Below are 8,661 nucleotides of genomic sequence, written 5' to 3' on the forward strand. Positions count from 1 at the left end.
CGGCGAACGCTTCCAAAGTCGACCCTCTCGAGTTTCCGGCTTTACGCAATTTTCGTAGTGGTTGAGCAGAGTTTTTCAGCCCTTCGGTTAAGCGTCTGCTGACCGCCATGTCGTGCCCTTCATGGAGGGCATAGTCCTTTCATACGTCTTTATCTTAATGGCCGTAGGCTAATCAAGTAATCTCAAGCATTCAGGCTTTTTATAGAGTCGAGAGACAAAACTTCGATTATGAACAATACCAACTTATTGAGGGATTCACTGGTTTCCGATAGACAACACTTTAAAAACTTCTATTAAAAAATCAATTTTTCAACAAATATACAAAAACTTTAACGAAAATTTCCAAAAATTGGGTTCTCTTTTTAATACAATGCCTAAAACTACTCATAATATTTCTCCAACCCTTAAATAGGAGGATAATGCGTATTGACGCACTCAAACCTACGTCCTCCTATATTAACAACAATGATAAAGCCAATCAAACTAAGATTTAATTACAAATTTGAGAAAATTTAAACACGTAATATCCTTCTCGGATAATTAATGAAAACTTTATTTATATATATATGAAATGGGGGTAAAATAGATTGGATCCAGTTGAAGTTGACGTGGTTGAAAAGCGAGTGGACCAACCATCAACCTGCCCAGTTCCTATCATGTACTACCAGCACCCATTTTCTCTCTGGATTTATCATCTCTTTTAAGCATAACATGACAAATTCAACTAGCAAATCAACTATTTATATATATTGATGGGCTAATTTTGTTTCATGTGTTTCTTTGTTTTATTCACATTTATTAATATAATAAATATTCGATGCATTTTCAATGAATAATAATACGGTATTTATATTATTTAGATTGAATTGAAGTAACCGGTCGCATCAAGAATTGATGGGTTAAATTCGTTTAACATGTTTCTTTGTTTTATTTAAGATTTTCAGAATTGAATTGATGGTCGAACCGGTCAAACCACCAATTCTTAATTCAATTGGTTCAATCAAGTTGTCCAATTCAATTGAATAACTTATTAAAAAAAATTATAAATTAGAGAATATCGGTTCAATCAATTCATAACACAACTAGTCTTACCCTTTATTCTGAAAACAATAATTTTAATTATAAATTAACGTCGGCGTTATTTAAATTGTACTGGACCGGACCGACTGATTGAATTAGAAATCAAATGATACATCGATATAAACATAAGAATTAAACTGACCTCTAAATAAATTACTCGAAATAGATAAAAAGAAAAATTGAGAAAGAAAACCGACAATTAAATCAATTAAGGGTATAAAACGTGTTCCATTTATTTATTTATTTATATTGTTTAGACCCCAATATTATCAAAAATTTCCATACATTTTCCATTATCATTTGTTTAATACTTGAGATTAGGATTATATTGTGGCACTTTGGACTTTCCCCATATATTTCCACCATGTTCATTTGTTTTGAGTACTTTGAGATTTATGGCTTATTTGTGGTATGTTTTAATGCATTTTTTTTTACTATTATGGTACGTAACATGCCATGCCATAATAGGATTCCACTAGCTTTGATTATTAGGGTATGTTGGGATGCATATGGCCTAATATGCCATGTCATATTAACATTTATCTTTGACCATTGTGGTATGTTGGGATGCATTTGTTATTTAGGGGTGAAGTTAAAATAAGGATTGAAATTAAATTATATATTTTTATCAGAGTTAAAATGTAATTTTGTAATTTTAGTGGTTTATATCCTTATGAATTTTAAAAGATTAAATTAAAATTTTATCATTTTTTGAGACTAAAATATAATTTTATTTTTTACTAATTTAAAATATTGTAAAATTAAGTACTAAAAGTGATATTTTAAAATTTAAGGGGCCGGGGCTTCTACCACTCCTCACTTCCCTTGGGCACGACCAATGTTACCGTGCCATATTAGCCAATTACTATGTTTGATCATGAGCGTGGTTTGAGTTGTAGTAACAATATATTATATAGTTGTTTAAACTTGGCGTCGTAAAAATTTCAGTCCAAATTATAATATTCAGAATGTGTATAAATTGACGCGAGTTTGTAAATTATTAAATCCATTTAGTTGGATTAAACTCGCTAATATTATTTATTATTTAAGCTTTTTCAATATTCTTATTAATTTTATAAACAAAAACAACTTTAATATATTTCTTAATATTTAATTATAACATTATATATTTAGTTTTAAGATAGATTACACCCAAGATCACTAAATTATTCGAAAATTTTCATTCAAGTCATTAAGCTATTTTAAAAATTTTCTTTTAAGTCATTGGGAAAATCATTCTCGTATGGCATTTTCTATTCACATCGTTTGCACTAATCAAAATATCTCATTTTCCTTCTTTTTTATAGTACAATTTTTTTTACGAAACAACTTTAAGCATCATGAATCTATTAATCAAAATTCAAAATAACTCTCTTCTTCAATTTTCAACATTAACCGTCAAATCAATTAAGATCTAAAGTATATTTTCTACTTGTAAATGAAAATTGAACTATACCAATTATTGAATTATCGCTTGGAGCTATCTATCCAAACTTTAAAAAGAACACTTATCAACCTTATTACTTAAATAAAAAATTTAAATAGTTCAATAACTTAAATAAAAACTTTTAAATAATTTAATATTGTACGCTTATTAACAATTTAGTAACCTCGAACTAAACTCTAGCTTTAAAAAATATACCCAACATGACCCATATTTTAAACAAAATTTTTGCCCATATCTATTTTTTTTCAGGTACTCGGTTTCACCACATTTTAAACAGAGAACTGAGGAGCAAAGCCAAATCCAGCTCTTCTTTTGTTCATTAAATTTGTTTCTACACAAAGTGCATGCTCTTACCAAATTAGGCCATGTTGATAAACAAAACCTAAATTTTCTTAAGCAAACCTCTGTAAAGATTAAAAATATTTCCAGCCCTTCTTACAAAGATCTGTAGCAAAGCTTTCCGTGTCGGTAAATCTATATTGACGATGACAGCAATGTCAAAGTGTAGCCTTAGGTCGATTGGTCTAAGCCAAGATCACCCCACCGAACATTGTATCTGGCCGCAAGATAATGAGCCCCGACAGGGCCACGGCTTCCATAAGGGTAGTATTCGGGCATTATTTTTTCTCTTCCAGCTCTGCCAAAACGGGAGTGAAGAGTGACCAGGCTGCATCGAGCTCGTCACTTCGGATAAATAATCTTCTCTCACCTTCAATTGCATCCAGCAGAAGCCTCTCGTATGCATCCGGGATCTCTTTCGAATATCTACACTCAACATGCCAATAAGTTCAGTTTCGAATATCTACACTTAACCAGCATGAACTTCTATCAACACCTTTAAACAGTAAAGAGCAATCACGTATGGCATTTCGTCCGTGTAACCAACAGAACATGAGATTGTCGAGCTGGAAACAATGCAAAGTCGAAAATGCGATGTTTAAGTTTACCTGGCAGCATAATGAAGGTTTAGGTTACTGCAGTCCAATCTCATCCCGAGTCCAGGGACCTTGTTATTGATCTTCAAATAAATAGCTTCATCTGGCTGCACTCTAATGACAAGCTCATTCGTAGCTTGATCAAGATCAGTTCCAAAATTTCGGTTATATAAATTGCCAGGCACGTGCCTGAATTGTACCCTTATCTCCGCCCTGTTGATGAAAGAAATCTTAGCAATATGCATGTATTGAATAATCCTATGGTAAGTTGAATATTATACAAATCCGAATTTCTTTACCAATTCCATTTACCTCTTATTATGTAATGCTTTTCCGGCTTTCATAAGAAAAGGCACCCCATCCCATCGTGCATTGTCTATGAACAAGGCAGCGGCTGCAAAAGTTGGGGTCAAACTATCTTTGGGCACGGTCTTGTCATCCGTGTAGGCAGGGTAAGTAACTCCTCCTTTACTGTGGCTCTTGTACTGTCCGATAACTACGTCTTCAAGTCGCAACGGTCTCATTGACCGCAACACCTTAACCTGGAACCCAGCAGCAGTTGAGTCAATACATGAATTAAGACAGACGATACCTTTCTAGTACATCACAGATAGTCCGAATAAGGTTACCTTTTCGTTTCTTATATCCTCGGCATCCAAACTTACGGGGGTTTCCATAGCAAAGAGAGCAAGTATTTGAAGTAGATGATTCTGCATTATATCTCTAATTATACCATAATGGTCAAAATACCTAGAAAACCGACAACGGAAGCAAAAAAGTCAAGCCTTATGTAGTTTTAGCTAAATAGAAAATAAAAAAAAAACATGGAAGATGGTAGATTACCCGCCACGTCCTTCGGTTCCAAAATCTTCAGAAAATATCAATTGTACATTTCTAATATATTGCCTCGACCACAATGGTTCGAATATAAGATTGGAGAACCGGAGAACAGAAAGATTTTCCACAAGTTCCTTTCCTAGATAGTGGTCTATCCTGTAGAAAGAATATCAATCGGATCAGATTGCAGTTCAAATTCTTTGCACAACAAGCACCAACAGGGACAAGAAAATGCTACCTGAATATTTGATCCTCGGTTAGGTACTGCTTTAGCGCTTTTGTCAGTGCAGCAGATGAATCCGAATCTCGACCGAAAGGTTTCTCAACAATGACCCTGGTCCAACCATTACCCGATGAAGCTGACGAGCTTGCACATTTTACAGCGTCAATAAAAATATTTGGAGGGATAGATAGATAAAAGAGGCGATTAGAAACCTTCCCACCCTGCATGAGCGGTATCACATCATCAATCAGAACTGAATTTTCATATTATGAAAAGAACAGTTAATAATTCTATTCACCAAAAGAAAAACGAATAATTAGGCACAGACAGATTCTGCTACGATACTAAGTTTTAAAGAACACTTGCACATGTAAAATACTATTGCAATTCCATAAAGATTACTCAACTATAGATGCAGCCTATGTTGCTTGGACTTCAGTGTAAATATCCGATACATGGGCATGGTTAGATTTTTCCAAGTTTTTCCATGTATTCACAGGATCCTTGAAGGCCATATTCCCATATCCATGTGTTGGGCACGTGTAATTAAAAAAAAAAAAAGGAAGAGTCTGAGCAACATACAGGTACAACTACCATGGTTATTTAATTGAACAAATGCGAGAATACTTCAAATTATCCAATTAACAAAATAAACTTAAACTCGAGAAAGTGTTGAACTCTTTTGGCATAAACTCAACTCATCTATAAAATCGGAGATATAAGTCAACATTGTGCACAATGCATCACTCAGAAAAAGTCGAAACCCTCAATATCCCACCAACACATCTGATTGAAAAATGATCATAGACAGCAAGTCAGCATCACTAACTACACCCTGACTCCCCAACCCCGAAATGGTATGAAATTCCAGTTAACTGGATCAAAAACCTCACTACCTCATGCTCCTTGAGCTTCTTGTCCAACTGAGCAAAATTTTCCTCGGAATCATACTGACCAGAGTGGTAGAAACATCTTTTAAGAAATTCTTCCATCTTTTCACCACAATTCTCCCTGAATTTACACATCACAACCATAAAAGTTTTACGAGCAATTAAAAGACGAAATCAAATCCGCATTTGGCAGCCTGCAAACTTCAAGTCACAATCAAAAGATAGAAAACTAGTTCACCTTTTATCGATTCTACAGGTAAGGGTCTTGCTCACCATATTTCTTAGTTCCGCATCAGTCATCTTACTCCTCGCATAACCATAGACAGTAAAGTGCTGCAAACACCATTCGTCAGATTAAAGTTGCAAGCAGTTAAGAGCACAATGCTTATAAGATGAAAAACCTAAACCTTAGGAAGACAGCCTTCGTAATAAAGTGCAAAAAGTGCGGGGAATATCTTCTTTTTCGCAAGATCCCCAGAAGCTCCGACCACCGTGATACTGACAGTTGACTCGTTTTCATTGATATCAAAACTGGCCTTTTCATCCCATTCATTTGAAGATGTAACTGACAACAACTCACTTTTCAATTTCTCAATAGGAGTTTCCTTTTCCACCGGTGACACTTTTGTCGCCACTGCACCTATACATAAAAACAAATATAATATTATGTTTGTATGTATATGAGATTTAAACTTAAAAAGGGAATTTAACAACTTTGCTCATATAAGAAAAACAACCAAATCAGCAATATATTGGGATTTAAGCTATTCAGTAGACAAGTTAAGGCCTTTTCTCATTCTAAAACAGAAAAATGATTTCCCCATATATATGTTGATACAAGGTTGGGATTACAACGATTCTTGACAGTTCACCCGGTGGGCGGATAGCCATAGGTGATTGAAGATGATTAGAATCTGGGTTCTCAGGGAAGACTGGAGTTTGGAAAAAGAAAAGAGATAGCTAAGAGTGCAAGATGGGAGAGAGAGGTGTCTTATTCAGATGTCTTTCGACCTTAAAAAGGAGTACTTTTGGTCATTCCCGAGATTGCACATGTCGTCCTCTCATTGGTTCTGCACTTCCTGGAGCATAGCCAACCTAATTATGTCCTGCCCCCCGTAAGTATTGGTTGTGAAAACGGATAAATGTGATGTATGGTTAGTAGATATTTCTATCCATGTCAGTAGTGTGGTCCACATAGTGTGTGCTCGCGAGGTTTTGGGCTCACAGAGTCTTGAGCTTGCAAGGTCTTGACCTTGTATATGTCCTTGGTTCGCAGGGCAATTCTAGTCCATAGTGTTGATCAGCAAGGTCGACAGGACATGAAGTGAGCTTGCTAGGTGTACGTATAACAATATATATATGTAACACTTGAAAGGTAAGTTAATAAGTTTGCTCATATAAGAAAAACAACTAAATCAGCAATATATTTGGGTTTAAGCTAATTGGTAGTCAAGTTAAGTCTCTTTCTCAGTAATAAAGATTTCCGTATATATATGTGTGTGTGATTAAACTTAAAAGGGAAGATAATAATTGCTCATAAAAGAAAAAACAACTAAACTAGCAAATATCTTTGGATTTAAGTTAATTGATAGTCAAGTCAATGCTTTTTCTCAATCCCCAAACAGAATAAAGATTTCCCAGAACCGAAATTTCATCGAACATTTGACTTGCATTCCATTATTCCCAGACTAAAACAATTAACCGAAAAAAAAACAAATTGAAAATCCAACAAAACTAAAAGAACCCAGAGATTAAAATTATAAACGATGGGATAAAGATTATAAAAAAAAAAAAACCCAACTAACCATCTTGCATGAGGACAGCATTTTGATGCGAATTTGCTTGGCATTGAAGAAACACCTTAGCATTAGCTGGAACAGAAAATCTCGGAAAAGAAGAGAAAACAAACCGTTGGTTTTTCTTTTCATTTATTGATGAAGAACAAATGAATGAATGTGAATATGAAGGAGAATGCATTGAAGAAAAAGCTGACATCTCTAATTACAAAAACAAAAACCCTTACTGTATAATCTCTCTATTTGTTTGGGATTAAAGAAAAGAACGGGAAATTTATGTTAAAAAGAGAAAAAAAAAAAGGGTGATGGAATTTGAAGCTGTCGAAAGGGGGAAAAACAACACTAACAAAGAGAGATTAAGATAAACCTAGGAAACATCGAAGGGGTAATAAAAACCCTTTGAGATCTCCGAAAGGGTGTGACTTTTTGTTTTCTTTTTTTGATTTCTCAGTGTAAAGAGAGAAAGACAATTTGCTATTTGTTTCCTATTGAATTTTGGTGGTTGTTGGGTTAATTAACTTTTTAGGGCAAATTATATCTAGGTCATTAAATTATTAGTAATGTTACGTTCTCGTCACTTAACTTTAAAAAATTATAAAATAATTATTAAATTGTTCCAATGTTTTCATTTAAGTCATTGAGCTGTTAAGTTTTCTTTTTTTTTTTTTTAAGTTTGACAAGCGAGCTCCAAGCAACAATTTAATGATATGTAAGAACATACCTTATATCGAAGTGAATCTAATGGTCAGCGTTTGAGGTCGGAGAAGAAAACTATTTAAATTTTGGCTCACAAGTTCGTGATGTTTGAAGGCATTTCATGAAAAAACCTGAACTGTAGAAGAAAAGGGGAAGGAGAGTTCTCGACTGGTATAGGCTCGATGACTTAAATGAAAACTTTTGAACAGTTTAGTGATTATTTTGTAATGTTTTGAAGTTGAGCCACCAAAACATAAATGTACAAATAGTTTAGTGACATTGGGTGTAATTTACCCTTTAATTAATTCTATATTAGAAAAATAAAACATTTTTGTAACACGTTAATTAAGAACATTGTTGGGCTGGATTATTTAATGGGCCATGCCCGAATTTTCCTTTTTGGGCTAAGAAATAATTTCTCTTCCAATGGGCTTTGATTGTTATTCTTTTGTTTTTTGCAAGGGGTAAGGTCCAACTAAATGCGTTTATGGGTGGTAAATGTACTTAAGAGGTCCCTTTAGTATAGAGACCTGATCAAATTAGTCCCTATAATATTAAATGAATCATTTTAGTCCTTGTACTGTTAAAAAAATCAAATAAGGCCAAGTTCGAATATAGTTAACATTACTGTTTAGCATCGTTAATACTTTCAAAGTTTTTTATGGTTTTGTAAATGAAATTTTTAATTTGGAATTGAATTGCAATTGAAAAAAATAATTTCCAACATATTTTTTATACAGTAAATGTTAATTCTATT

General features: G+C 33.8%; 1 pseudogene; it reads right to left on the reverse strand.

The window, feature by feature from the left end:
• Positions 1-2,809: 2,809 nt before the first annotated feature.
• LOC121232204 (glucose-6-phosphate 1-dehydrogenase, chloroplastic-like) lies at positions 2,810-7,679 on the reverse strand (annotated as a pseudogene).
• Positions 7,680-8,661: the final 982 nt, after the last annotated feature.

Source organism: Gossypium hirsutum, chromosome A01 (genome assembly GCF_007990345.1).
Source record: "Gossypium hirsutum isolate 1008001.06 chromosome A01, Gossypium_hirsutum_v2.1, whole genome shotgun sequence".
In the NCBI taxonomy this organism is placed as follows: domain Eukaryota; kingdom Viridiplantae; phylum Streptophyta; class Magnoliopsida; order Malvales; family Malvaceae; genus Gossypium; species Gossypium hirsutum.